The sequence below is a fragment of the Geotrypetes seraphini genome, chromosome 16 (genome assembly GCF_902459505.1).
Source record: "Geotrypetes seraphini chromosome 16, aGeoSer1.1, whole genome shotgun sequence".
NCBI classification, from domain to species: domain Eukaryota; kingdom Metazoa; phylum Chordata; class Amphibia; order Gymnophiona; family Dermophiidae; genus Geotrypetes; species Geotrypetes seraphini.
The window spans coordinates 46,289,023-46,316,827 of record NC_047099.1 but is presented as its reverse complement, the minus strand read 5'-3'; the positions used below and the strand labels follow the sequence as shown (position 1 = coordinate 46,316,827).

At 44.6% G+C, this 27,805-nt stretch overlaps 1 protein-coding gene across 10 annotated transcripts in view; it reads left to right on the top strand.

Moving 5' to 3' along the window:
• RFX1 (regulatory factor X1) overlaps window positions 1-27,805 on the top strand; it is a 155,275-nt gene that overhangs the window by 23,577 nt on the left and 103,893 nt on the right. Inside the window, exon 1 of one of the 10 annotated variants that reach the window (XM_033923954.1) lies at window positions 7,396-7,602. The exons of 8 other annotated variants lie outside the window; for them this stretch is intronic. The gene's annotated coding sequence lies outside the window, so the exon portion shown is untranslated. Of the gene's footprint in view, window positions 1-7,395; window positions 7,603-7,891; window positions 8,010-27,805 lie in introns of those variants that run through there. One more of the 10 variants, XM_033923956.1, reaches the window with a different exon arrangement.

Below are 27,805 nucleotides of genomic sequence, written 5' to 3'. Positions count from 1 at the left end.
AAGGTAGGTATAGTATGTTGCAGTAGTCTATCATCCCAAGGATAAGAGATTGTACCAATAGTAGAAATTGCTTCTTTTCGAAGAATGTTCTGATTTTTCTTAGATTTCTCATGGTCATGAACGATGCCTTTATTATTTTGTTAATTTGGGGTTGCATGGTGCAGCCTCTGTCAATTGTGACTCCTAGCAATTTTAGTGTAGGTTGTATTGGGTATGAGATCGAGTTTATTACAAGATTATTTAATGTTGGAGTTTTGTTGTTTTCTAGTAGAATGAAATTTGTTTTGTCAGGGTTAAGTTTTAATTTGTGCTCTGTCATCCAAATTGCAACTGAATTGAGAGTTTTGTGTATTGTGCTTGTCATGACGGGTTCTGGTTGGTCGAAGGGTAGGAGAATAGTGATGTCATCTGCGTAGCTGTATGAAATTATGCCATGATTATCTAGGTTGTAGCTGAGGGAGGCTATGTATATATTGAATAATGTAGGTGATAGGGGTGATCCTTGGGAAACTCCGCAGGGATTGGACCATGGTTCTGATTTTTCTTGCATTGTTTTAACTCTGTAAGTTCTTGATTGTAGGAATCCTTTGAACCATGCAAGTACTTTGCCTGAGATTCCTATTGAATCGAGAGTTTGTAGAAGCATGTCGTGGTCTACCAAATATAAGGCTGCAGAAAGGTCTAGTTGTATCAGCAGGATTTTCTTGCCTGTACAGAGGTGTTGTCTTGCAGTGTCCATTAGTATTCCTAGTAGTGTCTCTGTGCTGTATTTAGCTCTGAATCCCAATTGTGTGGGGTGGAGTATGTTGTGATTCTCTAGGTAAGAGGCTAAATTTTTTGCTACGAGACCTTCCATCAGTTTGATGTACAATGGGATTGAGGCAATGGATCTGTAATTGGATGGTTGGTCTTTTGCTCCTTTAAGGTCCTTTAATATCGGAGTTATTATGATTTCACTGAGTTCTTGTGGGAAATAACCCTCTAGTAGTGATGAGTATACCTATTGTAGAAGTAGGGAGCGGAATAATATGCTTGAATTTTTCAGTAGGTATGCGGGGCAATGGTTGAGGTCACAGGCTGCATGGCTGTATTTATTATAAAGATTGTTGAACTCTGCCCATTCTATAGGTGAGAAATGGGACCAGGTTCTATCTGCTGCGACTGAGTCTTTTTCTGTTGGTGGAAATGATGTCTATGTGTGAGGGTGTTCCGTTGAAAGAGGCTCTGATATTTGCGATTTTGTTTTTGAAGTAGCTAAGAGGGTGGCTGTAGGTGGGGGCAAATTATTGTTCTTTATGTATGGTGGTGTGTTTGTGAGGACTTTTAGTAGCTGGAATAGCTTTTTTGAGTCTTGGGGTCCATCTCCAATTTGTTTCGAGTAGTATGCCCTTCTTTTTTTCTTTCAGTTTTTGTTTGTACTTTTGGTTTGTTGCTATCCATGCTGTTTTTGTGGATACTTGGTCGCTTTTTCTCCATTTTCTTTCCAGTTGTCTACATTGTCTTTTGAGTTGGAGTAGTTCATTGTCGAACCATTTGTTTGATTTTCTGTGGATTTTGGTTTTAGGTTTTTCTGGGGCTAGTTCGTCTAGTGTGGTCCTACTTAGCAGGTTCCATTTTGAGATGAAGTCTTTAGATGTGTAGTGTTGGATTATGGTGTTTGTTTTTGTCCAGAATACTGAGGGATCTATATGTTTGCGTGAGAGGAAGGTAGTCTGTTGAGTAGTCGGAGTGTAATTGTTACAAGACCAATTGATTTCAAAGGAGTAGGTGTAGTGATCAGACCAAAGGGAACGGTTCCATTTTCCGTTTAAGGTTTGAATTTCTGGGTGTGAGGTCCGTTGGGACATGTATGCTACGATGTCCAGATGGTGTCCTTTTTCATGTGTAGTTTGAGGATCTAAGATTTTATATGTTAGGGCTTCTAGGTATGCTAGTACTGTTTCAGCATTTTTGCAGGAATGGTTTTCAAGGTGAAGGTTGAGGTCTCCTAGAAGGAGGTTGTAGGTAGTTGCTAGGGAGTTTCGATAGATAAATTCTTCAAATATTGGCTTGGCTGTGTTCCAGTTACTTGGGGTAATGTATAATGTGACCATTTATTTTTTTCATCAAAACGGGACATCTATTAATATTCAGTCCCGCCCCCAATTTCTTCCATTCATTTTCTTGTACACACAATATCTTATTAATTCATAATGGTAAACATAAAATATAAAAAAAACCACAATGCACACTGTACGCAGAGAAAATATTAATTATCATTTACGAGTTTCAGGGTTTTTTCAAAGATGTCAAGGCAGATTACTTTAAGCAATGTCACCTCAGTAACTATAGAAAAATAGACAAATATAGTGCAAAATATAGACAGCAGATATAAATTCTCAAAACAGACACATTTTGATCACTAAATTGATAATAAAATCATTTTTCCTACCTTTGTTGTCTGGTGATTTCATGAGTCTCTGGTTGCACTTCCTTCTGACTGTGCATCCAATCTTTCTTTCTTTTGCATTCAACATTTCTTTCAGAATCCAGCCCTATCCCCTTTGGGTCCAGGTCTCTCTCTCTTTTCCCTCTCCAGATTCAGTGTCAGTTCTCCTTTCTACCTTTGTTCCAGGTCTCCCTCTCTCTCCCCCTCTGTTTGAACCTCCCAAAGTCCTGCATCTGCCTCCTGTCTTTCCACTTTCGTCAAAGCCTTTTTCTCTGTAGTCTTTCTAATGTGCTTACAACCCCCCCCCCTTTCTCTGCCTCTTTCTCTCCTTCTTTCCTTCCTCCCTCCCAGCAGATTTTAGCATATCTCTCTCCTCCTTTTTTCCCCTCGGATCTAGTATCTGTCTCCTTCCTCTTTTCCTCCTCCCAGGGTTGGTATCTGTCTCCTCTCCTTCCCCCCTGCTCTGGCATCTCTCTCTGTGCTCCCTTCCTCCTGTTCTTCCCTGGTCTTCCTTCTCAATTTATTTTCTGCCTCTCTCTAAATTATTTTTTACTATTCAGTCCTCAATTTCCCTCTTTCACTGTGTCTACCTATAGCTTGCCACCTCTTTCCCTCACCCCTTCCAGTAACTAACTCTATCCTCTTCCCTCAATCCTGCATGTGCCCTTTTTTCTTTCTCCTCCCTACTTCCTTCCAGTGTCTGCTCCCCCTGTCCCTCACACTTCCATTCAGTGTCTGTTTCCCTCTCTCTATCCCTTCCATCTACTGTTCACTCTCTATCTCGCTCCTTCCATCACTGCCCTCTGTGCTCTTTCCATCCAGTGTCCGCCCTCTCTCTCTTCCATATGGCATCTTCCCTCTTTCTATGCTCCTTTCATAAACTATCCCGTGCCCCTTCTCTCCTTTGTACATGATTGATTTCAGCTCTGTCACCTCTCTGTTTTTCTCTCTCTGTCACCACCCCCTTCCCTATGCTCTGGCATCTCTCTCTTCTCCTTTCTTTCCTTCTCCTATGGTCTGGCATCATCCCTTCCCTGATTCCTGGCATCTCTCTCCTTTCCTTTTCTTCCATCTCTCCCTCCCCCCTCCATGCTCTGACATCTCCTCCTTCCCTCCAAGCCCTGGCATTTCCTTTCATTCCCTCCCTCATCTTCCTTCAACACTCCCCAATTCTCTCCCCCTCTGCTCCCTTTCCTCCTTGTCACCCAAGGCCTAGTGTCCTGAACTTCATCGGGCAGCAGCAGCATTCACAATTCACTGCTGTTGCCAGCTTCAGGCCTTCCTCTCTGTCGGGTCCTATCTTCATGAAAACAGGAAGTAGGCAGGATCCGGCAGAGAGCAAGGCCTGAAGCCGGCAACAGCAGCGAATTGTAAACGCTGCTGCTGCCCAAAGAAGGTAATGGAGCACCGAGGCAGACCGCTTCTCCCCCCTCCCAATCGAACCCCCGCTGACCCTCCTATCTCTCCCTCCCGACCCTCCCAGTGAGTTGACAACCTCCCTCCAGTAGCATCGGCAGCCACAGTAAGCTAAACAGGCTGCTTCGCGGCTTTCTCCTGCCCGCGAATCCCTCTGCCGCGTCACCGATGACATCATCAGTGACACTTCGCCGGCAGGAGAAAGCTGCGAAGCAGCCTGTTTAGCTTGCTGCGGCTGCCGATGCTACTAGAGGGAGGTTGTCAACTCGCTTGGAGGGTCGGGAGGGAGAGATAGGAGGGTCAGCGGGGCCTGAATCCAGGCTGCGATCCCCTGTCCCGTTGTCCCCACTCACAGCTTTGGACGCCCTCTCTGAAAACGGGACATTTCGGGCGTCCCGAAGCTGTGAGTGGGGACATTGGGACAGGGGATGTGAAAAAGGGACTGTCCCATTCAAAACGGGACCTATGGTCACCTTAGTTATGTAACATAGTATGCATGTGAGTGTTCCTTTAAGTGATGTGCTTGAGAGTTGACAGGCAAGTAAATCTATGTATTGGTCTGTTATTTTGTCTAGTAGGTGTATGTTTAATGTGTCTCTGGCTATGATGGCAATTCCTCCTCCTCTCTTATTTTCTCTGCATACCAGTGTCATTTTGTGGCTTTTAGGACAGACTTCAGTTATTCTGGGGTCTGTATCAGAGGTGAGCCAGGTCTCTGTGAGGGGAAAGGCAATCTTCTTCTATCCAGTTTTTTATGCGTTCTGTTTTAGGGCCAATGGCTCTGATGTTCATGTAGGCGCATTTGAGAGGGATGTATTCTATTGGTGAGTTGCTCATAGTTTTCAGGTATATGAGTGATCTTTGGTGGGGTAGTATTGTGGTATTGTATGGATTTGTTGGTTTTCTAGTTGTTAATTTTTGGAAGGGTTGATATGTGAAGGGCTGATAGTATGTGTTTCTGTTTAATACGAGATGCCAGTTTGGCTGGGTAATTCCTCTGGAGTATGCTATGATGGGTATTGGATATATGTTGTGTGCAGTTGTTTTCCAGTCTGTTAGGAGCAAGAGTATCAGAAGGATTGCTTGTGTATAACTTAAAAGTGTGGTTCTTAAGGTGGTGCAAGATGCGAAGCTCATTGTACCTAACATATCTAGTATGGTATAGAACCCTGCTGGATTGGGGGAGGGGCGGAGCTGTGCTCCTAGGTCCCCGCCGCTGCTTCTGCTGTTCTCCGCTGGCTTTTGTGCGGCCCCGGCATCTCCTTGTGCTTACCGTTATCCCCTGCTGGATTGAGAGAGGGGCGGAGCCGTGCTCTCAAGTACCTCGCCGCTTTTGGTGCGGTCCCGGCGTCTCCTTGTGCTCATCGCTATCCCCTGCTGGATCGGGCTCTCTGCTGAGTCGGTTCAGCGAATGGCCACCAGGATGGTCTCAGGTCTCAAGGATCTCCCGTATGAGGAACGACCTATCGAGGTGGAAGAGGATCTCTTTTTCCTTAAAGGACCCTGTATCTCCAGTATCTGGTCTCTTCATCTTTCTCACATTCTCCATTATCCCCTTTTCCCTGAATTCATTCCCTCCTGCCTTTCTTTCTCTATCTCCCCAGCATTTGGTCACTGTAACACCCCCCCTCCCAAAAAAAATAAAAAATAAAAGTACCATCAGTATGCGTACTGAAAACTCAGTTAGGATATCCAATACTCCTGTACTAGCACTGCTTTTCATACTGTCTATCAGAGCTGTTTATAATAATCCTAATTCAATCAAGTTTAATAAAGGAACTACAATAATCAGATGGGCAAAGCAATAGTAAAGGAGTAAAATATAGGACGCAACTAGGACAGTTGTTACCCATTGGATCTGAGAAGGCCAGTGAGAAAAGATGTCTTCAAATGTCACCTTACGTTTTGTGTTTAATAGTTCAGCAAGAAGAAAGAGGAAGCATGCTCTATGAAATGGGAGAGATTTTAAAAGGCACTATTTCTAATTATTTTATTTTTTGTAAATCTGTAAAAACCTTTTTCTTTAGCAAATTTGTCTCATTGATTATATTTTATTAAGATTTTAGACTAATATAATTCCTAGTGGTCTTTCTCTTTCACTTATTATTGTAATCTGCTTAGAACTGTAGCAATATTTAGTGGAATATAAATTTAAATATGATGCAAACTGGGAATGAAAACTGAAGGGACTAAAAGACTGTTCTATGGATAGGGTTACCAGCTGTCAGGGTTTGCCCGGACATGTTCTCCTTTTGGCGTGCAGTTTTTCTATTTGCCCTCATTTCTCTGGAGTTCAGTGTTTTAGGGGGCATGGTGGCAGTAGCTGTCTATATTTTGCACTATATTTGTCTATTTTTCTATAGTTACTGAGGTGACATTGCTTAAAGTAATCTGCCTTGATATCTTGGAAAAAACCCTGAAACTCGTAAATGATATTGTGTGTGTCTGCGGCAGGCAGATCTGCGGTGACCTGCTGATTGATATCCCCCCCCCTCCCAATCCCTCTCTCCTGTGAATTCTTCAACTTTTGGACCTCCTAAGCAGTGGTGAACAGGCTGCTCTTTGCCTGCTCACCATGACCTTCCCTCTGCTGCATCAAATCATATAGACACACAAAGTATGATAGATTTCTAAACTATTAATGCTAAGTTATTGTTGTTTTTCTGGCTAGAAAATATTTCACTATCTGGCAACCTTCCTCAGTAGAGTTCTAAGGTAAAGTTCTTGAGACTAGGGAATGAATAATTTGGCCTAAGACCTTGTTCCTGCTGCAAGGTCCTACTACTATTATTTCAATAGCACTACCAGATGTAAGCAGCACTGTACAGTCACAGACAGTCTGAAGCATGGAATATTGTTACTCCTTGGGTTTTGGCCAGGTATTAGTGACCTGGATTGGCCACCGTGATGAGAACGGGCTGCTGGGGTTGATGGACCTTTGAGCTGACCCAGTAAGGCTATTCTTAAGGAGCTCACAATCTAAACAAACAGACAGGATCTTGGTGTGGTAGTAGTACTGGACACAAGGTTGTGACACAATTCAAATGTCACTGAACTTCTAAATTCAGGAGCACCAAGCTTGGAAATCTGGCAAATGAATGGCAGACATTTAAGCTTCTATAGGCCGTAGTGAACTGAAAACTTTAGGTTCTTAAGTTTGACTCGAAACAGGGAGGCTACTTAGGAGCATCTCTTGCACAGTATGGGGCATTCTGCCCCAGGGAGAGATCACCGGGGCTCACCTGCACGTGAACAATGCGAGCCGGGCTCCCCCTAAAGGTAACTCCAAGGGCAACAGGCCGTACCAAAGTCCGCAGGTTGAACGACGCTGCCAAGGAGCCAATGAGCAGGATTGAGACGCGACAGACATAGCATCTCCCCAATCATCGCCGCCTTGGGGGGCGGAACATGGAAGGCCGTCCCCAAGCAGACGGGCAGAACCGATAGCCAACTAAAACCTCGCCAAGCATAATGACAGCGTAACTGCCCAACAGTGGAAGGCTAGAAAGGCGGGGCATTTCTCAAAGCGGCCAATCACGAGCTGGGCAGCCGGGCTGACGAGGTGGGTGGGTAGCAACAGTTGCCCAGGTGAAGACGGAGCGCCATAGCCACGGTAGTCCTGGCGACAAGAACCCGGCAACGAGAGTCAACAACAACAACCGAGCGACCGAGCCGCCTGCCCGCGAGCCGGGCGGGGGCGGGGAGCGGCGGGAGCCCCCCCAGGGTGGGGGCGGCGGCTCCGCCGACGCCGACAGCAGGTAACGCCGCTTTCACCGAGCGCCGCGCTCCGGTCGGGCGCGCGCCTTCGACTCCCGCCACTCTCGGGCCGGTTGTCACGGCGGAAGGCTTTCAAAATGGCGGGCGAGCGGGAGCGGAGAGGCCGGGCGGCGGGAACCGAGGCCGGAGGTCGCCGTGGGAACCGGAGGCCGGGGCGGGGCCGAGCTCTGGGGCCGACCCCGTATGCAAATGAGGGAGGCCGTCAACCGCCGAGGGGTTGCAGGGAGCGATGACGTCATCTGCCGGTGACGTGTTCTGGCCCCGCCTCTTCGTTCTTGGCGCCTGGGGCGCGTGCATTTCAGAGCCACGTGACTGCTGGCCAGTCTGTATGATTTTCATGGAGAGATTCACCTCAAGCGCTTTCCAATATATGCTGAATAGTATTCAGGTACTCTTGAGCATTCTCTCTCGAGGCACAAGGAGCAGCTGCTGGTTTCCTTATAGGAGGGGCCTTCAATCATTTCTCTACCTGAGTATAAAAGTCTGTGCATGTTGTGACAGGTCTCAAGGTTACTCGTGCACATTTGGGACTCGGTGTGAGTAACAACATTCTAAGAGACAGACTGTCAGGACAGTCATAAGAACAGCCTTACAGGGTCCATCAACCCAAAACCCAAGGTGTAGCAATAGATTTAGAGCATCGTTAAGTGATAAAAAGCCAAAGGAGATCCATGAACATACGAGTCTGCTCCATCAGCCCACAAAAATTTGGACCAAGCAGTTTAAGTGGGATAGATAGAGAGTGTCATTGAAGATGACCCTCACACTGGACGGCCTGTGGAAGCAACTTGCACAGAAATGGGCAAGAAAGTCGAGGATTTAATTTTGTCAGATAAATTAAAGTTTCCCAGATAGCTGAAAAAATGGGCATCTCAGCAGGTACAGTTTAGAAAATAATTCATGAAAAGTTGGACATGTGCAAGATGGGTTCCAAGAATGCTGATGCCACGTCAGAAGACCACAAGGCTCCAGTGTTGTCAGGAGAACTTGGAAATGCTCCGTGAAGATCAAGTGAATTTTTTTAATCGTTTGATGACTGGAGATGAGACTTGGATCTATCACAGAGATCCTGAGTCCAAAATGGAGTCAATTCAGTGGAAGCACAAGTCATCCTCCCAAACCAAAAAATTTAAAGACAGAAAAATCTGCAAGCAAAGTCATGGCAACTGTGTTCTGGGATGATGAAGGACTTTTGCTTCTGGAGTTCATGCCACAAAAGACATCCATAACCGGGAAGTGTTAAGCCAACCCAATGATCACTTTGTGGGAGTCAATCGGAGAAAGGAAAAGGCTGCCATCTGAGAATGTGGACTTCAGCAGCTGAACCAGCCACCCTACAGTCCTGACCTGGCTCCCTCAGATTATTTCCCGTTCTGAGTTTTGAAGAAATCTCTCCGTGGACAGGTTTTCAAGTGATGAAGATGTCAAGGAAGTTGTGACATCCTGGTTTGAAGGTCAAACAGAAGAATTATTTTCAAAGACATTAAAGTCATTGCAGGAAAAGTGGATGGAGCTATCAGGACTATATTGAAAAATGAAACAAATTTTGTTTGAAAACTTTTCTTTCCTACTGAGGTAGATAAATTATTGAATGCCCCTCGTAGATTCCTAAGACTACAAGTCCTCGTATGTAGTAAATTTCAGCCTTGTCAGTGACTACAAAGTGCTGATTCTCATTGGCAGATCTCTTATGATGTCTGTTTTCATTAGTTCCTAAAATTTTGTTTAGTTTCATCTGCCCCTTCCTGGATGCTTATGTTGGAAACGGCCTAAAGCATTGCTCGCTCTAGTTTGGGGAAGGTTTTCAGAAGAAAGCCTAAATGGCTAGTTTTGGCAGAAAATATGTTTAAGTTAGCTAGTCAACTATCTCGCACCTTGATTCTGATTGAAAATTGAGCCTTGTATTGCCTAGAATTTGGGTTACCAAGCTTGGAGATGTTGAGTGCATGGCAGCTACTCATTGTATCAGTGCTGGCCTAAGGGTATCTGACATCATAAGTGACCCTTCAGACTTGAGTCCCACTCCAACTCCAGAGTTCCTTAAGGTTTAACCCTCCAGCCTACCTCAACCCCTGACATCTAACATCTCCTTTCCTCCCTTCCCCATGGTTTCCATCATTTTTCTCCTTCCCTTTTCCCATCTCTACAAGGTGTTTGCTGGTTTCCTTATTTTATCTGGGCAAGCACTATTATGTGAGCTTGCTTGCCTGGTACGAGACCTTGAGCTTCTCACACGCTCAAAGCCTGCTGGGTCTTTTCCTTTCTGTAACAGAAAATTAGGAGGGAGAAGAACCTGTCAGGCCTCGAGTACATACAGATGCTTAAGGCCCTGCTCTGGGCGTGATAAGTATTCTGTTGGCAAGTTGACTTATATGCTGGTGCCACATGGTAAGGCAGGGAAGGAAAGCTGTGGAATGCTTTGGGGGTGAGGATGTTGAGATATTGCCAAAACAAAAGGAAACTGCAGAGTCGATGTATTTGATGCAGGCACTTTATTCAATTAAATAAAATATCGTGTAGTGGCAATCAACAATTCAAATCCACATTTGCTTTACAGAGACAAGACCTGACAAGGTCCGTGTTTCGATAGAAACATCTTCCTTAGGTGTCCTGAGGTTTTTGTTCAAAATTTAATAAAAGCCAAAGTGGATACACAAAAAGTGTAGAGACGAACCATAGTAACATAGTAGATGACAGCAGATAAAGACCCGAATGATCCATCCAGTCTGCCCAACCTGATTCAATTTAAATTTTTTTATTTTTTTTCTTAGCTATTTCTGGCCAAGAATCCAAAGCTCTACCCGGTTCTGTGCTTGGGTTCCAACTGCCGAAATCTCTGTTAAAACCTACTCCAGCCCATCTACTCCCTCCCAGCCATTGAAGCCCTCCCCAGCCCATCCCCCACCAAACAGCCATACACAGACACAGACCGTGCAAGTCTGCCCAGTACTGGCCTTAGTTTAATATTTAATATTATTGAGAAACTGGTGTATCCACTTTGGCGTTTATTAACCCTTGAGGAAGATGTTTCTATCGAAACATGGACTATGTCGACTCTGCAGTTTCCTTTCATTTTGGCTGTTCCAAGATTCACTGCAGACTTGTTGGATTCTCTTTTGTTTGTTGATGTTGAGATATTGAACATCCACACTTTGATTGCTAAGACTGTGTTGCCCTAGGACAGGGGTAGGCAATTCTGGTCCTTGAGAGCTGGAGCCAGGTCAGGTTTTCAGGATCTCCATCATTAATATGTATGAGATGGATTTGCATGTACTGCCTCCTTGAGATGCAAATCTATCTCATGCATATTTATTGTGGATATCCGGAAAACCTGACCTGGCTCCAGCTCTCGAGGACCAGAATTGCCTACCCCTGTCCTAGGGCAACACAGTCTTAGCAATCAAAGTGTGGATGTTCAATATCTCAACATCAACAAACAAAAGAGAATCCAACAAGTCTGCCTGACCAGAATTGCTTACCCTTGCCCTAGGGTGATGCTAGTCTATTTAGTGCTCAAAACAGCCCTGGAAGGCTGTTACTACAACTTAATGGTGCTATACATGTACATAAAAGAGACTGTTGCTTCCCCATGGAACTTACATTTCTATTAATCACAGGGGCCACTTCTACAACAGGCCACCTCCATTTAGGCAGCCTGATAACAGCACATAAGAGGGTATTCCATAATGGCACATAGCATAACACACCATAGAGCTGGTATAACTGTGGGCACAGAAATGCCCCACTCAAGTAGATGCCCCCTTACATTTATATGCTGTGCTACGTATGAGTGCTATTATAGAACAGTGCTTAGGTGCCCTGGTTACCATATGGCTCCAGAAAAAGGAGGACGGATTGAGACATCTGTGTTTCATTTCCATTGCTTTCAATGGAAGTAAAACCCAGATATCTCAATCTGTCCTCCTTTTTCTGGAGCCATATGGTAACACTAGCCTGGTGTTTCTTTCACATGTAAGGGATGATGGTGTGGAAATGCAGGCACCCAGTTGCGGGATTAGCCCTTCACACTGGTCATTTTTAGAACTAGGCACAAGAAGGGTGACAGGGAGAGAGAAGATACGCTAATCGTCTCGAGGGTGGAACATTGAGTCCCATGTGAGTTGGTTCTGCCCATCTTCCTGGGATGCAAGAGCCAAGGGAAACTGGCCTTTGGAAGGATGGGTTTTGCATCAGTTTTCAAAAGGAAAGCACAGGCAGCATCATGAAAACTTATGTACAGAATGGGGCATCTGCTTTTCTGCAAATGCCTTTACCAAAGGAAAACAACACATACACGTAGAGTTGTAAAATTGTAAGGTTCCATTAAATTGTTGTTAACTCCCAGGATGCACTGAGTAAAAAGTTTTCAAACAGCTATTGGCCAATGTACGTATTTCGATTTAAAAATATGAGTTTTATATGCAACTTGAATATGGCCAGAGAGGGATCAAGATGTACTGAAAAACAAAGCTGCAAGGCAGAAAGTGCTGAATGAAGTAAACTGATGAGAAGAGTTAATGGTGGGGAGGGAAAGTGGTGTAGAGTAGGCAATAAGCAGTCGACTGAATGTGGCAGCAAACAGGGACCCAGTGTAGTACCTGAGAAGAGGGGTGGCATGGTCATAGTGATGCTAGCTAGAGGACAGTAAGCCATACAGCTGGATTCAAATAGACTAGCAGAAAAAGACATTTCACCAGGAAACCTGTATGGAAGAGGTAGCCAGAGACAATGAGAGCAAGGCTAAGGATCTTGGTAGCTTGTGCAGAAAGCAAGGAATGGATTTTGATGCTATGGAGCATTTTGTTGACAACTGGCATGGTTTCAAAACGGAATATATGGAGCTGTTCAGTGCAGCCTTTCTGCTAGTGTCTGCTTCCTGTTAAAGCCTTGAGAAAGAGATTTGCATTTTTGTAAGGTAGGGAGTAGATGTCACTTGGTGAAATGTTGTAAGTTTTCCAGCTACTCCTGAGTGGGACAACAAAAAGATTGCTCTGTTTTTCAGTCGAAGATATAAGCCAGGAAGCATAGCCCTGGAAGCCCTGATGCAGATATGGCCATAGACAGGGCTGCTGTATGTTTTCTCACCATGGACCTTGATTTGCAAAGTCTTGCAAAGAATAATGGTGCAACAAGGCCTGGTAGTCCTCGTTGCTCTGGATTGGCCAAGGTGTCTGTGGTACATAGATCTAGTTCATCTAAAATGGGACCAGGGCTGTAGTTCAAGATTACTCTCTGAGGACCCTGTCGCCCTGGAGGATCTGAAGCTCTTTTATGGACACAATGTGATGAGGACCAGCCAGCATGGCTTCAGCAAAGAAAGATCTTGCTTGACAAACTTGCTGCACTTCTTCGAGGGAGTTAACAGGCAGATAGACAAAGGTGACCCGGTCGACATTTTATATCTGGATTTTCAGAAGGTGTTTGACAAGGTCCCGCATGAACGACTACTTCAAAAAATTGTGAGCCATGGGATTGAGGGTGAAATACATGGATCAAAAAGTGGTTGGCGGATAGAAAACAGAGAGTGGGGGTAAATGGACAATATTTGGACTGGAAAAGTGTCATCAGTGGAGTGCTGCAGGGTTCGGTGCTTGGGCCCATGCTCTTTAACATATTTATAAATGACCAGGAAATTTGGAACGACGAGCGAAGTTATTCAGAGTAGTAAAGATGCAGGAGGATTGTGATGACCTGTAACAGGACATAAACACACTCGAGAAATGGGCTGCGACATGGCAAATGAGGTTTAACGTGGATAAGTGTAAGGTGATGCATGTCGGTAACAAAAATCTTGTACACGAATACAGGATGTCAGATGCAGTACTCAGAGAGACCCCCCAGGAAAGAGACTTGGGAGTTCTGGTCGACAAGTCAATGAAGCTGTTTGTGCAATGTGCGGCGGCGGCGGCAGCGAAAAAGGCGAACAGAATGCTTGGAATGATTAAGAAGGGGATCATGAACAGATCGGAGAAGGTTATCATGCTGCTGTACTGGGCCATGCTGCGACCCCACCTGGAATACGGCGTTCAGCACTGGTCGCCGTACTTGAAGAAGGATATGGTACTACTCGAAAGGGTCCAGAGAAGAGCAACTAAAATGGTTAAGGGGCTGGAGGAGTTGTCGTACAGCGAGAGATTAGAGAAACTGGTCCTCTTCTCCCATGAAAAGAGGAGACTGAGAGGGGACATGATTGAAACATTTAAGAAAATGAAGGGAATAGACTTAGTAGATAAAGACAGGTTGTTCACCCTCTCCAAGGTAGGGAGAACGAGAGGGCACTCTATAAAGTTAAAAGGGGATAGATTCTGTACAAACGTAAGGAAGTTCTTTTTCACCCAGAGAGTGCTGGAAAACTGGAATGCTCTTCCAGAGGCTGTCGTAGGGGAAAACACCCTCCAGGGATTCAAAGTTAGACAAGTTCTTGCTAGACCAGAATGTACGCAGGTAAGGCTAGACTCAGTTAGGTCTCTGGTCCTTTACCTAAGGGCCGCCACAGGAGCGGACTGCTGGGCACGATGGACCACTGGTCTGACCCAGCAGCGGCAATTCTTATGTTCTAATGGCATGGCTGTTGAGTGCGCAGCATTAATGCAAAAAGGCTATTCGGAAGTGGTGAGTGCCACTTTCTTAGTTCAAGAAGCAATGAACCTTAACTGCTTATGTGAAGGCCTGGAGGTGCTTTTAGGGCTGATGTGCCCAGAAAAGTGAGGACCCTGTCACAGCACCAGTATTTCTAGTTCTAGCTTTCCTTCAAGAAGGACTCGAGAAAGGACTAGTGGTTTGTTCCCTCAAAATACAGATAGCAGGTCTTTCTTGCTTTAGATTCCAAACTAATAGAAGGACATTGGCTTCTCACCTAGATGTGTCCAGATTCTTGAAGGGAGCCTTAGGGGTGCATCCTCCAGTATGTAAACCGTTTCCAAAGTGGAGTCTTGGAGTCACATGATGTGCTGAGCAGGGTAGGACGTGTCCTGCTTAAGCTCTGGGGGCCCCGGGTCTTCTACCGCTCATCCTTTTCTTTGTTTTTTGCCCCTTGCTGTATTTTGGCCTCTTGGTGCATGGACAGGTTTGTCCAACCACTTAGCCCGATTATGAGTGGGAGATCCACACGTACAGATAAAGAAAAATCTACCCGATCTCTGTGGCCTGACTCCAAGATAGTGACGTCTGTGTCGGGCCCTGCGCTTCAGCTTTCGGAGGAACATATTGCAGCGCTCTCGGCATCCGTGGTAAGGGCTCTGGAAGCTAGATTTGAGCAATTGTCAGGGCAGCTTTCGGCTTTTGAAAATCTGCTAACTGATACCACGTGGCGCACCGGGGAGCTTGAAACCCAAGTTGCATTGACGGAGGACGCACAAGCCACCTCGGTGGCAGAGTTAACTGCCCTTAGGGACCAGGTACGTCGGCAGACAGAGAAGATCGACAATCTTGAAAACCGGTCTCGAAGAGACAACCTGAGACTGGTGGGCTTTCTAGAATCGGTATCTGATTCCAGCGTGCTGTCTACTGTGGAGTCCTGGCTCCGTATGGAACTTCCCTTGCCCGACAGTATGGGGCCGATCCAGCTGGAAAGAGCTGGGCTGCCGGAGTGATGATCGTACCCAGGCCTGGGTGATCATCCTGAAGATCCACAACTATGCACACAAGGTGGGATTAATGCGGCAGTACAAATTGAAGAGGAACACGCTCTGCTTCAATGGAGATCCTGTACGCTTGTTCCAAGATTTTTCTCCGGCCTTGCAGGAGATGCCAACTTTTTTCTCCCCTTTGCTCTGCCCTCTACAATCGCAAGAGGCGGTTTATGCTTCTGTATCCAGCGCTTCTAAAAATCTGGACAAGCGCTGGGTGGAAAACTTTTAATACAGTAGCCTCTGCTCAGGCATATTTGGAGACACTGCCGGAGGAACCTAGTACCTCCGCTTCTACCTGATTGTTTTATATTTATTTTTGCTTGCTGGCTTTCTTCGGTTACTCGGCTTGGTCTGAGTTGTATGAGTAGCAGGGAATGTGTACTTTTGGGATTCGGTGTGAGTGTATTCTTGCTAATTTTCTTGCTTGGTGTGAGTATATTTGTGGAGACGTTTCATAACTTGCTCCTTCTTAGTTGGTTTTTTTTTTTTTCCTGTTCCTTTCCTTCGTCTGATAGTGACTGCGGCCCCCTGGTAATGAGCCCTTTCACCTTGCATTACTTCGTATAAGGTGGGGAAGCCTTCTATGGTTTCTAAAGTGTGTTGAGAGATCTTGTACTGGTTCTGTTGGGTAAGGAGCGGTGAGGTGTGTGTCTTGTGTGTGAGTTTTCCAACTGGAGGGCTTTGGGGTGTTTCTCTTTCTGGGTGGGGTGGTTTGTGTGCAGGGAAGGTAGGTGTATGAGTGTGTCTTGTGTGTTTGCGTTCTTTTCTGGGTTTTCTGGGGTCTCTTTCTCTTTAGTTTTCTTGGTATGTCAGTTGGGTGGGGTGTGTAAGGGGTTTATTTAGTTTCTGACTCCTTCTAGTTTTATGACTTGGTTCCTCCACATTTCTGGTTCTGTAGTACTTCTTTCCTCTGCTGCATCCAGGGCCTTGCTTACTTAGGATATGGTGTGGGTATGATACCGTTCCATCTGGGTTGGCTTCCCTTAGCCTTTCTGGTGGTTTCTTCGGAAGGTGTTTGGGAGCTCCCCTCTGTTTTGTTGGGTTGGATTGGAGAGGTTATGTTTGTGTGCTTCTGGTGTGAGGTGTTTTCAGTGTTGGGAGCTTGTTTATTATAATGTGTGGGTGGGGGGGTGGGGGACCCTGTTCACGATATTGTGACTCCTTCGCCTCGCACCTTTTTGGTGGTGCGGAGCGGGTTTTCGAGGTATGGATTTCTGTTGGGAGGAGGGGGGGTTTGTTCTGGGGCACAGGGTGGGTTGGGAGGTTGGGTGGTTGGGAGGTTGGGTGGTTGGGTGGGCAGTCCTCCTGTTCTCTTGTTTGGACTTTTGGGCACTTGCATTGTATTGGATCTGCTTGTCAGGAATTCTCTTCTATCTGGCTTTATTGCCCCCAGGGGAGGCTGGGCTCCTGGAGTTATTTTTCTATCTCTTTACTACGTTCTTTTGTCTTTCTATTCCCTGATTTTCCAATCTGAGCTCTCCTTTTAGACTTACCTCTTGGAACGTGGGGGGCATTACCTCACCGGTTAAGCGGTCGAAGATTCTATCAGTTCTACAACGGTATTGCTCGGATATTGCTTGTTTACAAGAGACTCGCTTGACGGATGCGAAACATCTTAAACTGTGTCGTTCTTGGGTGGGGGAAGTCTACTTTGCATCATCCCCGGGTTGTCATGGTGGTATCGCCGTACTAGTCCGCAAATCCTTGCAGTTAGGTGTTCAGGTCCTTGATAAAGCAGCTGATGGTAGATACCTTCTTTTGCGTCTGGCGCTGAGTGATAAGCATTACCTTCTTTTGGTGGTATATGGCCCCAACTCGTCGGAATCTTCTTTTTTACAGAAGCTAACTCAGCTTTGTTCTCATTACTCTACTGATCCTCTTCTTCTCTTGGGAGATTTTAATTTGGTTTTCGATCCTGATCAGGATAAGTCGAATACTCCCTCTACTTCCTTGGGGGCTCAGGGGCGGCTCCTTTCTGATTTTTGTGATACTCTATCTTTGGTGGACCCTTGGCGACTTCTTTACCCTGATGTTCATGACTACACTCTTTCTAGGGCTCACAATACTTGGTCTCGGATTGATCATATTTTTCTTTCTTCAATGCTGTTTTCTTCCGTAGTTTCGGCAAAGATTGGCCCTTTGTGCATCTCGGACCATATGTCCATATGGGTGGATGTTCACTTGGATGTTGATTATCTTCATTCACCTTCTTGGCGCTTCCCGATTTATCTTGCCCAGGATGAGGAATTTCAAACCTTCTTGCGAACCCAATGGGATGATTATTCTACCCTATGCACAAAGACCTCACTTGTTAGGGTTAAATTATCAGTCTTAATATTTCTTGATCCGTAAATACAAAAATATTTTTCTTCAGATTCAAGAACTGACCATCAACTCGTGGTACATAAATTACTTATCCTTTATTCTTTATTGCTTGCCCCAACAATTGTATGCCCGACGGGACCCGTTTTGCCAAAACAGGCTTTTTCAAGGGTTCCAACATGGAGCACTTATTTTTGGCGTCCTCATGTTTCCGGGGCGGGAGCTGCTTTTGATCATTGAGGAGTTCTCCCTATTACCTCACTTTCTGTCTTCAATTTGTTGTGGATTTAATGATTATTCTACCCACAATTCCACTCATATGGATGATCTGGTTTTGTTTAGGAGGCTGCTAAGACGGTGCTTCGAGGTCATATCATCTCCTTTTTGTGTGCACGGAACAAGCGTCTTCATAGAGGCATTGTCACTCTGGAACAGGCCTTGCGTACAGCTAAGCGAACATTTCGTTCGACTGCCTCGAAGGAAACCCGAGAATGCTACTTGTCTACGCAAGAGTCTCTCAATTCTCTTATTCACTTACGTTCTCAGAAATGGGCAGCCTACCACAAACATCGGTTCCACCGCTTTGGTAATAAGCTTGGGCACCTTATGGCGCGTTTAGCGACAACTGAGACTAGCAGAAAACCAATTTCGACTCTTTGGACCTCAGGTGGGGGTAGGGCAACCAGTACGTCAGCAGTTTCGGGAGTCTTAGTTGATTTCTTTCAACAGTTGTATGGAGCTCCTGATGATGCTTCTCCGGAACTGTTGACAGATTGTCTTCAATCCTCTTGGCTTCTGCGCCTCCCTGAAGATGTAGTGTCCTCTCTTAATAGCCCTTTTTAAGCAGCGGAACTGGAATCTGCGATTAAGGCTCTTCGCTTTGGAAAGGCACTGGGCCCAGATGGCTTTTCCAGTGAGTTTTATTGCATTCTTTCCCCTACTCTTTATGGTCCTTTGTTGACTTATTTTAATGCGGCTATTACTCAGGGCTCCTTCCCTCATTACGCTAATGAGGCACTTATTACTTTATTGCTTAAACTGGGTAAGGCAGCAGATGACTCTAGCTCTTATTGCCCTATTTCTTTGATTAATGTTGACCTCAAGCTTTTTTTCTCGCATCTTAGCGGATCGCCTTGCTCCCCATCTCTCTACGCTTATTTATGAAGACCAGGTAGGCTTTGTCCGTGGCCGACAATCAGACTGTAATGTTTGCAAGGTTCTTTTTGCCTTAGCTCATTGTCAATACCAGCCTTGTTTGTTAGCTTAGAGGCCTCTAAGGCTTTTGATAGTGTTCATTGGTCCTTTTTATTTCCCACTCTTGCCTATGTTGGGCTGGGAGGCTTTTATCTGAATGCAATTCGTTCCTTGTACTCTAATCTGCAGGCCTCTCTGCTAGTTAATGGAATGCGTGCGGACTCCTTTTCTATTGTTCGGGGCACTCGACAGGGGTGCCCTCTCTCACCTTTGCTCTTCCTTCTTTCTTTGGAACATCTGCTTTGCACTCTCCAGGAGTTTGGAGAGGTGCGAGGCCTTAATGTTGAGGGGAAGAAACTGAAGACTTTGGCCTTTACTAACGATATATTTTTGATTCTTACTTGACCTGTGGATTCCTTGCCGGTGGCGTTAGAACTTATCTCTGAATTTGGATTTTATTCTGGATTATTCCTTAATTTGGAGAAGTCGCTTGCCTTACCTTCCTTTCATGAGGTCCATACAATATGAGTGGGTGCGTTTCCTTTGCGTTGGGCAGATTCTTCATTGAAGTATTTAGGAGTGTTAATTCCGCTTGATTTATCACGCTTATACTCTATGAATGTAGAGCCCTTCAGAATAAATTGCAGCTTTGGAGTAGTCTTCCATTCTCGCTTTTAGAACAGGTACACTTATATAACATGCTTATTGACCCCATGTTGGTTATAAGTTTTTCAAGTGCTCCCTCTATATCTTACCTTTCGTGATGAACAACACGTGGAGCGCTTGATTCAGAAGTTTCTGTGGGCTGGTAAGAGGGCTCGTTTGCCGTACAAGTGTGCGGCGGCTCAATGGTATAAGGGTGGCCTGGGTTTGTTGGACCTCCGCTTTTTAACTATTGGTTGTGGGATGCGCCACATTAATTATTTTTTTAGGGGTTCCTCAGCTTTTACTAATACTTCTCTGGAATTTTCTTGTTTTCAGACTACTCATTTTAGTGCTTACCTTCATTCTGCTCCTTCTACCTTATCTGTGCCTCTCTCTCTCGAAAGGTGCTGCACCGTCCACTCCGGAAGGTTTGGCAATGGGTCTGTAAATTTCATTCTATTAGTTCTACTGTCACTCCTTTTCTGCCTATCTGCTTTAAAGGCTCCTTTCTCCCTGGGATAGATGGAGCTAGTTTTGCCCAGTGGGAAGCAAGGGGAATTCATTATGTGTTTCAGTTGGTGGATGATTGGGGGGGAAGGTCCGGCGCTTTGCTCAGGTGAGGGAGGACTATGACCTTCCGCCCGCTGATTATTTTGCTTATATGCAAATTCACCATTACCTTAATTCTCTACCCTCTGACTCCTTAACGACTTTTTAATTTAATTTTAATTTTTTAATTTAATTCTTATATACCGCTAATAACCGTGAGGTTTCTTCAGGAGTTGTTATCCATGGCCTTTACAATTGGTTCTCAGCTTCCTGTTCCCCTTAAATTTCACCATCGTCATCTGAAGGATAAATCCCCCTTGCTTGATCATATTAAATTACGAGATGCTTGAGCTCGTGACCTTGCTGTGGACTTATCTGATGATGTGAATTTACATGCTGTACGCAGATTACCTGCTTATTGTAAATATACTACCTTTTGGGAGCAACATTACAAGTTAGTCCTTGATTTATATATTTCTCCTAAGAGAGCTTATCTCTCCGGATTTCGTGAGTCCGCTGCCTGTCTTCGCTGTCAAGCCCCTGAGGCGGGCCTGGGACATATGTTCTGGACCTGCGCACTATTTGCTCTTTTTGGGATGTTGTTTTTCTCTTTGTGGAGCGCATTTGGTCCATTACCATTATACGTTCCCCTATGTTATTATTTGGCAAAGTACCCCATTTTCCCCCCCGGAAACCGGGGCCGGCTGCCTTTCTCAAGTGGACAGTTCTTATTGCCTTAAAATGTATCTTACTTAAATGGCTTGATGGAGAGGCGCCGGATTACTCAATCTGGAGATGCCGGATGATTACTCTCCTGATGTGGGAACGTTGGGATGTCCGAGATTTTTCTTCCCTCTCAGGGCACCTTTTTCAACATACTTGGAAACCCTTTTGGACTACTATGACTCCCGTGGCTCGTAGCTGTTTACTTAATTGCTGATATATTGTATTTCCTTTGTTTTTCTCTTATTTTACTCTATTTGTATATTTTTGTACTTTGTATCCTATTCTGGATTATTATGGGGTTGTACTTAGAAGGAGGACCGGGGGTGGAGGGATATAACTTGAGCTTGGTTTTCTTGCATTTGTTTACTACTGTTGTATTCTTGTTGAGCTCAATAAAATATATTTGACTGTCCAAAGTAGAGTCTTAATCTCTTTGTGCGGGCTCTTACTAGAGCTCCATACTAACATTTGGAAACGGTGTCATTAATAGACCTGACAGTTAAGACAGTGTTTTTAGTGGTGATTGCTTCAGTGCATCAGGTGTCTGAGCTACAGACCTTATCTTATAGAGAACCATTTCTCGGGGTCTCAGAGATGAGGATAGTCCCCTCTATCTTGCCAAAAGTAGTCTCTAGTAGGAGATGCAGTTGTCAGCCTTCACAGGGTGAAGGAAGAATGACAAGACTTTGAAATTCCTGGATGTTCGCAGAGTTCTGCTTTGTTATCTGGAAGTGACAAATAAGTTCCGGTTATCAGATCATCTTTTTGTGCTAGCAGGTACTAGCTGCTAGGGCCGGCCAGCTTCAAGAGCGATCATTTTGAGATGGATTTGTATGGCCATTTCTTCAGCATATATTGGCAATGGAAAGCAACCTCCAGTAGAGGAAAAGGCTCACTCCATTAAGGGTGTAACTTCTTCCTGGGTGGAGTCAAGAGCAGTTTCCCCTGAGGAAATTTGTAGAGTGACCACACAGTTGTCTTTCCAAACTTTCACGAGGTTTTATAGGGTGGACGTAGCAGCCAAATTGGATTCCGTGTTTGAGTCTGTTGTACTTCTGCAGGCTCACGTCTCCCTCCATATTCGCTATGATAGGGGATTAACAGAACCGCAAATGCAAAAAGCTGCGAATAACTTTTTCAGATGTTATTCGCTATTTTCTATTAAAAATCATCGTGAATATGGTGAAACCACGAATAAAATGGTGGGAGACCTAGCCTGTTTCTGAAGGAGAGGCAAAACATGGCAAAGAAAGTGCTGAGAATCGGCGATTTTCTCTGTAAATGCTTGGAATCAGCAATTTTTCTATGCAAGCTGATGTAATTTGGGGAGAGGAGCCAGCAGGCTAAAAATCATGAATAATCGAAACCGCAATTGCTGAAACCACGAATAATAATAACAACAGTTTATATACCTCAGGACCATGAAGTTCTATGCGGTTTACAATGATTAAAAGGTATTACAGATTGAGTGGAATAAACATAGTTCAGAGTTAGTGAATACGAGTTCTAAAGATCATTTGTTGAGGACTAAGATTGTATAGGTCAGTTACATAAGTACTTCAGGAACAGATGTGTTTTTAGGCGTTTCCTGAATTCCCTATAAGTAGAAAGCACGAGCAGTTGTTCCAGATCTTTAGCTTAGCTGCTTGATGTGAGAAAAGATGTTGGTGATGACTTTTAAATTTACAACCTTTAACTGGTGGAGAGACAAAGTTAGGGTGTGAGCTTCTCCTATGTCAGTTGGTTGTGAAAGAGAAAAGGTCTGTTATATATTTAGGGGCTAAGACATAAAGTACCTTGAAGCAAAAACAACGAATACGGAGGGAGAAGTGTATATCAAATCCATGACCCTTTATCCTTCCTGTCATGAGATGCACAGAGAAACTCATGTTTGGGCAATAATTCCAGAGAGCAGCAGTGGGAGAGAGAGAATAAGTATGGGGGATGACTAGAGGAATAGTGGATCAGCAACCTATTTATTCCCTGTGATTCTTTGCAGGGTCTAGTTCTGTAATCAGCCCTTCACACAGAACGACAGGAAAGTGAGGGCCTGGTTTGAAGAGCTGTTTGTTCTAAGAACAGTAGGCGCGTCCTGTTAAAGTGACTCAGTGCTGCCACGTGTTCCCCCAAAGCACCAAGGACAAGGAGATTAACTGAAATGGGCAAAAGATTTCAACTGGCATTAGGCTGCAATCCATTAAGGACTGTGTTCTGCTTATCTATGATGCTTCTTCTGGAAATTGATTGCTATCAGGGGTGATAAGGAAGGAGGAGAGAGGAGAAGCATTGTGGCCTTCTGCTGAGAGCCTTTAATGGAATTAATTGTAAAGGGGCTTTATCGAAAGAGAACGTAGCAAGAGAGAGGTGATCTGCTTGTTCCCTTCAGATTGCCGAATGCAGAATGAAGTTGACAGGAGCAACTAATGCAGAACACCATTAAACTCTTCTTACAGAGGGAGGTTTCAGATGGCCATTTGTTTTCTACTCCCTCGCCTGTGTTTAAAGAAGAGATATGTGAAGCAATTTTCATGAAGACAAACTTTTAGATAATCTTTCAGGCATGTGTGCCCAGGGTTTGTGCATTTTGCACTTCGGTTTGAGTGGGTTTTTGTCCTTTGGAAAACAGAGATGTAGTTTACTCCTCTGGAAAGGCCTCTTTTTGAAGCGTTCTCATGGTAGAAGCCTTCATGTACTTGTTTTTCAGCCAGGCCAACTTACCCTGTTGAATGGCTTTGAAAACTGAAACTTGAGTAATATAGAATGTCACAGTATTGTAAAAAAAAAGCCAAAAACCCACAACACATTTTTAATGAACTTTGTATAAACTTGTGGACTGATCTACAAACTAAATAGTCAATGCCCAGATGAAAAAGAGGTTACTAAGAAAGCTACTGTAATGCGCCTGTGACCAACTTAGGCACGGACATGACATTATTTGACATTTACCTAACTTCTGGGAATGCCCCTCAATCCACCCATATTCCTCCCAGAACTACACCTTTTACTTGAACTGTGATAAATTTGATAAATGAGTTTATAATCTGTGAACCACTTTGAACTGAAAGTGCATTTTTATGTTATGTTATGTTTTGATGTGATGTTTTCTCACTGACCTGAGGAAGTAAAGTCTCATATACATGTATAATGAAAGGTCTCGCCTGAAGTTGGTTTACTGGCCTCTCTTTCTGCTTATTGTAATCCACTACAATATTTTTGCTCAGCTTGCCACCATTTTTCATTATGTAAGTCTTGTAGTATTTGGGTGTTGTATAACTGAACACATGCATAAGAATACAAGCATCGTCAAACGTCCATCTGGATCAATACTCTGGTTCCAATAGTAGCCAATCCAGATCACAAGAATCTGGCAGAATCCCAAGAAGTAGTAAGATCCTATCCTATTAACCCCAGGGATAAGCAGTGGCTTCCCTTGGAGTCTACCTTAATAACATTTTGTGGGCTTTGCCTCCAGGAACTTATCTAAACTTTTTTTAAAACCCAAACTGCTTACTTCAGCAACAAATTCCAGAGCTTAACTATGGGCTGAGTGAAAAAATAATTCTCTTATTTGTTTAAAAGTATTTCCATATAACCCCATGACATGTCTCCTGGTTTTTCAAACAATAAACAATTGATTCATAGTTACCTGTTCCAGTTCGCTCCTTATTTTATAGACCTCTTATCATATCACCCTCTACCATCTGTTCTCTAGATGTCCTAATCTCTTTAGACTTTCTTTATATGAGAAGAGTTCCATCCCCTTAATCATTTTATAGACCTCTTATCATATCACCCTCTACTATCTGTTCTCTAGATGTCCTAATCTCTTTAGACTTTCTTTATATGAGAAGAGTTCCATCCCCTTAATCATTTTGGTTGCCCTTCTTTGTAAATTTTCTAATTCCGTTATACCTTTTTTGAGATGTGGTGACCAGTATTACACAGAATACTCAAAGGTTGTACCATAGAGCGATACAGAAGCATTAAACGTTATTTGTTTTACTTCCTCTTCCTTTCCTAATAATTCCTAACATCTCGTTTGCTTTTTTGGCTGTTGCCACACACTGAACAGAAGATTTTGATGTATTATCTGTGATGGCACAATCTTTTTTCTTGGGTAGTGACTCCTAAAGTGGAACCTTCAAAGGGGATTGAACTCCTCTCATATGAGGAAAGACTAAAAAGGTTAGGGCTCTTCAGCTTGAAAAAGAGACGGCTGAGGGGAGATATGATGGAAGTCTACAAAATCCTGAGTGGAGTAGAACGGGTACAAGTGGATCGATTTTTCACTCCATCAAAAAGTACAAAGACTAGGGGACACTCGAGGTTGTGGTAAGAGTGGATAGTGTAGCTGGTTTTAAGAAAGGTTTGGGCAGTTTCCTGGTGGAAAAGTCCATAGTCTGTTATTGAGAAAGACATGGGGGAAGCCATTGCTTGCCGTGGATTGGTAGCATGGAATGTTGCTACTCCTTGGGTTTTGGCCAGGTGCTAGTGACCTGGATTGGTCACCGTGAGAATGGGCTACTGGGCTTGATGGACCATTGGTCTGATCCAGTAAGGCTATTGTTATGTTCTAACCTAGTATCACATAGCTATAATTTAGATGATTCTTCTCAATGCGATCACTTTGCACTTGTCCACATTAAATTTCATCTGCCATTTGGATGCCCAGTTTTCCAATCTCCTAATTTCTTAAGAACATAAGAATTGCCATACTGGGACAGACCGAAGGTCCATCAAGCCCAGGATCCTGTTTCCAACAGTGGCCAACCCAGGTCCCAAGTACCTAGCAAAATCCCAAGTAGTAAAACAGATTTGGAATTATGTTTTATCCCATCATATTCCCACATTACATATTGGTGCATCATTGTTTCCAAAACTGAGGGGACCTCCTCGTATGTGCAGTGTTGTATAATACATTTTTACCAATAAAATAGGCTTCCTTGCCAAAAGTTTAACTTCCTTCTCTCAAATCTCCAAAGCCTCAATTTGATCTAACAATAACCCTCTCGGGTCAGCCACAAGATTCTGCCCCAATAAGCCCCTCAAGAAACAGATGATAGCCCTTCAAAAGGCTTGAATTATGGGGCAAGATCAAAGCATATGCACAAGGGTCCCCTCCTCATCTCAACATTTCAGGGAGCATTGTCTCTGACTCTCAGTCTTCCAGATGGCTTGCTGTGACTGCATCATATATCCCCATGCAGAAGACCCGGAATTGATAATCCAAAAGTTCAGTACTATGAACTAACTGGGGAATCCTATTAACTGTCATCAAAAAGGGCAATGGTCTCCAACATGCAGCCCTCAAAAGTTGGCTGAAATGCTCTTTAAATCCTGTAAATGCATTCATATCAATCTTGTCCATTTGATACCGTAATTACAAACATTCTCTTAAGTGTGTTACTTTGCTACTGTGTTTTCCCAGTTTTGACTAGTTTTGTGTCATTTGCAAATTTGATTTCCTCACTTATTCCCTTTTCCATATCATTTAATAAATATGTTATAAAAGCACGGATCCCCATAGTACTCCACCGTTCCCCTTCCTCCACCCAACTCTCTTCTATCTTTTAACCAGTTCCCAGTCCACAACATAACATTGCCTCTTGTCCCATGCTTTGTAATATCCTTAGGAGTTTTTCTGAAAATCTGGATACAGTACATCAGTTGACTCATCTTTGTGCATGTTGATTTATGCCTTCAAAAAGAATTGCAGATTGGTGAGATAAGACTTCCCTTGGCTGAATCCATGTTGACTTTGTCCCATTAAACCATGTTTGTCTATGTGTTTAGTAATTTTATTCTTTACTAGTGTTTAAGCCCGTTACATTAACGGGTGCTAGAGTACATGTCTGTCTGGGTTTTTTTTATTTGTCTCTCTCTCTCCTTGGATGCTGTCTGTCATTCTTTCTGTCTGTGTCTCCCTGGCCCCCTGTCTGTCTATCTTTATTTCTAACTCTATCCTCTTCCCTCAATCCTGCATTTACCCTTTTTTCTTTCTCCTCCCCACTTCCTTCCAATGTCTGCTCCCCCTGTCCCTCTCTCTACCCCTTCTATCTACTGTTCACCCTCTGTCTTGCCCCTTCCATTCACTGCCCTCTCTTCTCTTTCCATCCATTGTCCTCCCTCTATCTCTCTGTTCCATATGGCATCTCCTCCTTCCTTTCCCCCTTCCTTTTCCCTTGGTCTGGCATACATTCCTCCTTCCCTCCATGCCCTGCCATCTCTTCTTCCTTCCAAGCCATTCTCTCCCCCTCTGCTCCCTTTCCTCCTTGAACTTCATCGGGCAGCAGAAGCAGCATTCACAATTCATTGCTGTTGCCGGCTTCAGGTCTTCTTCTCTGTCGGGTCGTCTTCCTGAAACAGAAAGTAGGCAGGACCCGCCAGAGAGGAAGACCTGAAGCCGGCAACAGCAGCGAATTGTAAACGCTGCTGCTGCCCGAAGAAGCCAGGCCTTGAAAAACCCGAGGCAGACCGCTTCTCTTCCCTCCCAGCCCAACCCCTGCTGACTCGGCTCCCTTACCCTTTCCGATCCCTGCCTGCGTCGCGAAAGCATGAATACTGAACGCCGGCAATCGGGGTGGCGAGGACGTGGCTCAGGAGACTGTGAAGGTGTTGGCGTGCGGCGGTGCTCCATGAAGCCCTCCTCCCGGCAGCCGCCGCCAGCACCAATTGGGGCGGTGAGGATGCGGGCAGGGAGAGAGCTTGCCTGTGCTTCCTCCAGCGGTTGGTGAGTGAGGATGGGAGGAGGGGAGTGGCTAGAGTGATCCATGCCTCCGTGTTCTAAAATGGAACGCGGCCAAGGATCAGAAATCACAGCGGCAGGGATCACGAAATTTCAAGAACGGTTTTATTATATAGGACTAGTCTTTAAGCCCGTTATATTAACGGGTGCTAGAATAGATGTGTCTGTCTGTCTTTCTTTCTCTCTCTCTCTCTCCTTGGCTGCTTTCTGTCTGTCTTTCTTTCTGTCTCTCTCTCTCTCTCTTTGGCCACTGGCTGTCTATCTGTCTCTCTGGCCCCCTGTCTGTCATTCTTTCTGTCTGTGTCTCTCTCTGGCCCCCTTTCTGTCTGTCTTTTTTTCTTTGTCTCTCCCTGGCCTCTTGTCTGTCTGTCT